Here is a 6617-nt window from a genome sequence, read left to right as displayed (position 1 = left end):
TTATACTCTCTCTCTCTCTCTCTCCTGAGTTTGAAAGTCAGAAGAATCTCTCTTCTATAAAGCAATATTACAGAATAAACTGAAAACGGCAATTAATTAAGGACTGCTCTCTTATCATGGCTTGTGCTATTTAAGGGACACCTGAGGAGTAACCGAGCAAGCAATCTGCCGGCGCATATTCAGCATAGTTAGTTCTTCAAGTTATTAATTACATAATTCTTATGCAACATGGAGTTTTGCAATCTAGCTAGCTTGAATTCACATTTTGTTATTGTTTTTCTTCTGGTTGATCGAAATATTAATTTGTTCAATTGTGGTGGCAGAAATCATCTTCACAGATAATCACAACAACACATCAAGAGGAAATATGAATGAAGCTGTCGACATAGAAAATGTGCACCCAGCTGGGAATGTACATGCGGAGCCCTGCATCTACAGAGTTCCTGAACGACTACGGAGTGTAAATGAAAATGCTTACACACCTCAGGCAGTCTCTATAGGTCCATTTCATCGCGGCACGGGAGGCTTGATAGTCACGGTAGAGGACAAAGACAACTACTTACAAAACCTTACTCCATTTGGGACCGAAGGGATAGTGAGGGGCCAGGAAGCAAGACTTCGCAATTGTTACGCAGACACCACTGATCAGTTTAGCAGTGATGACTTTGTGACAATGATTCTGAAAGATGCCAGATTCATTATTGAGGTATTGTTTCCCTACGTACATTGCAACATGACAACAATGATACCATGTTGACCGAACCCCGTTTGTCACAGTTACGACGTGACATGGCGTTGCTTGAAAATCAAGTGCCATTTTTCACTCTTGAGAGTCTTTTTAACCCCGAAAGGATTCCTCGTCTCGCTCCTGCGGATAGACAGGGGCTGTCGATGATAAATCTCTCTTACAATTTCTTTAAACCTTTTAATGCACATAGATGAGGGAACAAAAGGCAACTTGGGGGACATAATACGTGCTTCTAGACCACAACACTTTGTTGATCTTCTAAGAAGTTTTTATGTAAGAGACCACTACATGCAAGCAGGAGCTGAAGGTAAAATGAGGATTGTACCAAGCGTAAGAGAGCTGCAACAAGGTGAAGTCATGTTCAAGGTACTAGATTCGAGCAACAACTTATTTGACATAGAATTCCCTGCTGATACAAAGGTTTTGAAAATTCCAAAAGTTATAATAAGTCATCAAGGGAAATTCTAGTGTACTTGTGGGTATCTCATACCCACATTTACAAAAGTGACAACAAATTTGTTGTCAGAGTGGTAATGTTGAGTCCTATTTTGTGTAATCTTAGTTCTAATAATGGTAATTACACCTCTTACGACATTGCTTTTGAACAAATTTGTTGTCAATATTATAATTTTTGTTGTAATCTTAGTTCTAATAATTGTAATTACACCTCTTACGACATTGTTACAAGCTTTTGAACAAATTCGTTGTCAATGTTGTAATTTTTGTTTAACTATATGTAAATAGTGTAAATGATCGAATATGGTAACTTTTGTTCTCAATGTTGTAATTTTGGTTCAAATAATTGTAATTTTTTGTTCAAATAGTTGTAAATGAGTGTATGAGATACCCACAAGTACCAAAACTTGTCTCAGTGATCAAAATGAGGTCACTATCAGGAATGTTCTTGCCTTTGAGCAACGTCATCACACTCTCGCCGAGAATTTCATGATTGATTATGTTGTGTTCATGGATCGTTTCATGAGCTCCCAAGAAGATGTGAAGTTGCTTGTGAAGAAAAGAATTGTCACAAATATCATCGCCGAGGACGTCGCAGGTACTATCAGCCCTGAGGGCTCAGCTAAGGATCTGATCAATAGGCTTACTGAAGGGGTTATTGTAGACCTAAACAGCTTCTATTTCGCTGAACTTTGCCAAAACGTTGACAAGTACTGCAGATCACCCAAGGTAGTTCAGAAAACGTTTACAGCTATTGGTTTACTTCTAAGCGTGACTACAAACATATTGCAAGCTGTCATTTGCCAAAAGAAAAATTGCTAGAAAGACGCTATAGTTTTTCATGTCGTACAAGAACATTGTGCGTACTACGTACTCAGGACTCTCTCCATTATGCCAGCAAGTCTTTTATCTTTTTTGCCCCTTACTCTTTGGTTAAACGGTACTTTAGGTGTGATATGACTCATATGAGAGCTCAGCTGTGACTGAAAATTTGAAATTTTTGTTGCATGTATGAGTGAATGAGTGATTGAGGGGTACTTATTTTTTAGTGTGGAATTTTAGATCAATCTGTGTACTTTACTGTGCTAACAGTAAACAATAAGATAAATAAGGATTGAGGTGTCATTGCAAAAGATGAGATTTCTTTACAATAGTGCTTGTTAATTTGTGATTGATTTAGAGACTGAGATTAATAAATTGTTCAACTTGCATGTGTAAATTAGTTTTTTTTTTTAATTTGTTTTTGTTTTTTAACGAAATTGTGTATTAATTCATAAAAGCGTAAATGCAAGTAACGTTACACAATGACTCACTCGAATAGCCGGACTATGACAAAATTGAGCCAACACTAAGAAACCCTAAACTAATCTAACATAACGTTACCCTACACTCAAGCTCCAAGTAACTAATAACCTGACATTATCAAGGAAGGCCTTAATCACAGTAAAAAACCTTCCCCAATTTATTCATGATCCTAAAGTAGACCCCTACACGAAGGGGTTGTCCCTAAGACAACCAACAGAAACCAGCTATTGGGTCAAAACAAAAACCCAACAAAAGAGACAAGTTCATTGGCCCAAAAGCTAACCCTAGGACAGTAAGGCCCAACACCAAAAAGCTTAGCACGGCAACCAAGCTATTCCTGTCACCCCTGCCCCAGTTCCACCTCGCCACTGCCCCAGCCAGGAAAGCCAGAACCGGCAGCACCCAATAGACCCTGACTAATCATACCAGCATCAAGACCTCCACAGAGACTCCACCACCGCCTCAACTACAATCCAGCCAAAAGAACCTCTGGCGAATACACCTAAATTAGCCTGTCAAGTATATGTGTTTACGTGGTAACTAATATGACATTAAAACCATTCCATCTCTCCATGTTTCACTCCCGAGTCTAGACCATCAATCCCATTGTGTTGTGTTATTTGTAGTTCTTTTGTGGGATTTAGGGATGATACCATATGGGTTGCAAAGGCCCAGATATTATAATCGAAACTACCATCCACATTAACCAGACCTTGTTCCTTGCAAAAAAGTTGTTTAAACAGAGAACAAAAAAGCAAAATCCCAAACATCATTACAACCAATTAAAATCTGTCGAAATTATCATCTCCACTAAAGATCCAGAAACTAGTACAATCCCACATATGATGATACCTTCAGAAACAAAAACAGAAAGTAAAAGAAAAAAACCATTAGCTGCCACATCCGACCTGCATCATAATTAGACAACGACGATTTCTGCTAACACGCTGCAGAAGCCAACCTGTAAACAAATTCCATGGTAAGCTGCAATTAAAATGAAAAAATGCTGGGACCTCAGAAGCAGGAATACCTGACCCTGCAAAACTAGTAAATGACGTAAGATGATGCAGAACGGATGACAGCCCAATTCGAAGAACAGTTGGATCGTGTTAAAGGAGGAAAACGAAAAGTGACTAGTAGACACGAAACAGCTTGGTGTCCGATTGGGACGTGCCTTACCTTTCCGGCCGGAAAGGGAATCGCGCCAGAAACAAGACTCATCGCTTTGCCATGAGCTGTGGCCTTTTTCGGGCTTTCGGGGTCGTTTAGGGCCTCAAAACTGCATTTTTCATTTTTTCGGAGTTTTGGTTTTCTTAGTTATTTTTGGGTTGTTTTAGTTTTTACCCATGGGCTTTATGGTTTCATTGTTAGTCGCCCTAGGGTTACTTTTCTCTTATTTAAGCAGCCGCAAGCGGCTGCAGAACCTATCTTTCATATTATTATCAATCAAATAGAGAATTTTCTCTTTTATCTCTGGTGGACTCCAGAACCCTTTGTTTAGGTTTATCGCTTGTAAACCTAGTTTATCATTCCGACTGCGTCATAAGACCATAACTATCACTTTGCAAATAAGTAAAAGATAAAAGAGAGAAGAAAAGAAACCCACAAAAGAACGATGATACTTATTTTTATTATTGAATGACAATAGTTTATCCATCTCCCAATTTTTCCCTTCTCTAACTACTGAGGAAAACTATTGTCATTCAATAATAAAAATAAAAATAAAAATTTAATATATGCAGAAAGTATATAATTAAATTACAATGACAAAGGGATCAAGTTGCTTGGTAACGAAAACAAATAAAAAAAATTAACAAAATTAGGGTTGCAATATGAAAGAAGAAGAAGAAGAAGATGGGTGACCTCAAAATGGATTTTCATCTGGCGGGGGTCGATAGGCTGGCCTTGGGCGTCGACGTCGGGGGTGATCATATCGGGCCTCTGGTACATATTCCACAAGAAATTTGGACTTTTAAGCAACATTTTCTGCATGAAAGTCGGGGTTGTATTTAGGTATTTGTATATTCCATCACATCTTGTCTGCTTCTTTGTTGGACTATATATTGGCCATGATCCTCGTGCTAATTTGGTATCTGATGCATTTCATTAGTGAATTGGGAAACTCCTACACATGCTTCACCGTTAATCACTGTATATAAATTTTGTATTCTATACGTTTATGAATATATGTGGGATGGTGATATTCCTAAACTAATAATTTGTTCCTCCTTTTTGCCATATATTCCCACCTCATCGTCATCTTCATCTTCCCACAGATTCAGTCACTCAGACTCAACGTGTAGCACGATTTAGTATACTTACATTAGATCTGCTTAATCACTGTGTTTACTCGTATATGAATACAGGATTTGGTCCCAACCAAAGGACACATCACATGCAGTGTGAGTGGAACTAGAAGTCCTCTACACTTGTCAATTTATTTTCTCTTTTTAATTTGTTTTTTGGGTCAATTTTTATACAATGTTTGGTAGATCCGTAGAGCTTTCAAGGCAATATTCTAATTTTTTTAGATGATTCATCGAAATACTTTATATTTGATTGTAGAAAAATTGATAACTAAAAATTTAGGCCACCCACATTTCCGAACCAAACCAAAACACTTCCAAAGAAATACATACTAGAGCTAGTAGCAGTATTTTATAGGAGGAAAAGAAACTAATTAACTTATATGTAGACACTTCTTCGACTTGTAACTCTTTCAAATTCTTACAGACCTTTTAACAAACAGCTAGCCATTAAAAGAAGAAGAAGGAAAAAAAAAACCATGGAGCTGCTAATCCATTCTTGAATAGAAGATGCGCAATGCTCACATGAACAACATGCAAGTGCTCTCTGAATATAAACGGAAGTACTATCATGATCATTTACAATAATTTTCGTATTAAATTTATTGTTTCTTATAATTGAAGTATGAACGAGACGGGGCTAGAAAATTTCCGACTTATCTTCTAATAAAATTAAACCCTTTAAGTCTGGGTCGAGTGAACTAGTGACAGTTGTGCACACATTCCATGTTGATCCCACCCAAAGATCCATAAACATGAATGATTGATAGTTGTATATCTCCATGCATCTGAGTAATGACTGAACCAAGCATTTCTTAATAGAAAATGTACCGTCTATATTATTGTACAAGGAAATGAACGATGGAAACAGAGAGAAAGTGTAGGTACAATTCTTGTACATGTCGTATTGGCATTCCCATACAAAGCTCAAAGAGTCTTTACTGATCTCAGGAAAACAGGTAAATGCATTTGCATAAGCATGGGATTGCAACAGGTGTTGCAATCCCCGAGTCTGCAGTCAGTTTCATGTGGAGTCCGATTTTAAAAAGTAGGTTTTTGGTTTTATATATTTACGTTTTTAAAGATTCTTCTGGTGGTTAAAATCGCAGTATTGATGCCCTAGGGTTTTTAGGACTTGTCTATTCCTAATTGATTTTCCTTAAGATTTGTTGAATTTCTTATATGGAAAGTTTCTTTTATAATTAAATGAGAATTAGGTTAGACTCTTTAGGTCAGAGGTTTTTGCCGTTGGTACTTCATATATTTGAGAAATATACACAGCAGAAGGTGGGTATCTAGAGAGGCAAGAATATTGATAGAGTCTTGCATGTTTGCTTGAGTTTGAGTTTTCACAAAGTGTCAATACGCTTGGTCCATGTATAAGTGTTATTGATCATGCTTTCATATGCATAAAACTCTCTTGAGATCAGTAGAGAGACGGTGAAGAAACAATAACAAGATTTGAAGATCGTTCAAGTGAAGGAGTTCTAGAAGGAAGACAAACTTTGTATTAGATTTTGTGTGAATCTTATAGCCGAGCTAGTGCTATTCAAAGTTTGTAAAAGAACATATCATTTTCAATATGATGATCTTTATTTTGGGTTCTCAAGAGTAAGAGCCCCGCAGTGTTTTTAATCTCATACTTGAGGTTTTCACTGCGTAACCAAAATCTGGTGTTTAGTTTGTTATTTTGGTTTCTGCTGCCCAGTAAGGATTGATCAGTGAACTGCAATCCTCGTTTTCCAGAAAATCATATTCTGTCCTTATATTTTCACTTGGCATCAGAGCAGGTTCTAAAGCTT

Source organism: Rosa rugosa, chromosome 2 (genome assembly GCF_958449725.1).
Source record: "Rosa rugosa chromosome 2, drRosRugo1.1, whole genome shotgun sequence".
NCBI lineage: Eukaryota > Viridiplantae > Streptophyta > Magnoliopsida > Rosales > Rosaceae > Rosa > Rosa rugosa.
This window is presented reverse-complemented; position numbering follows the sequence as displayed.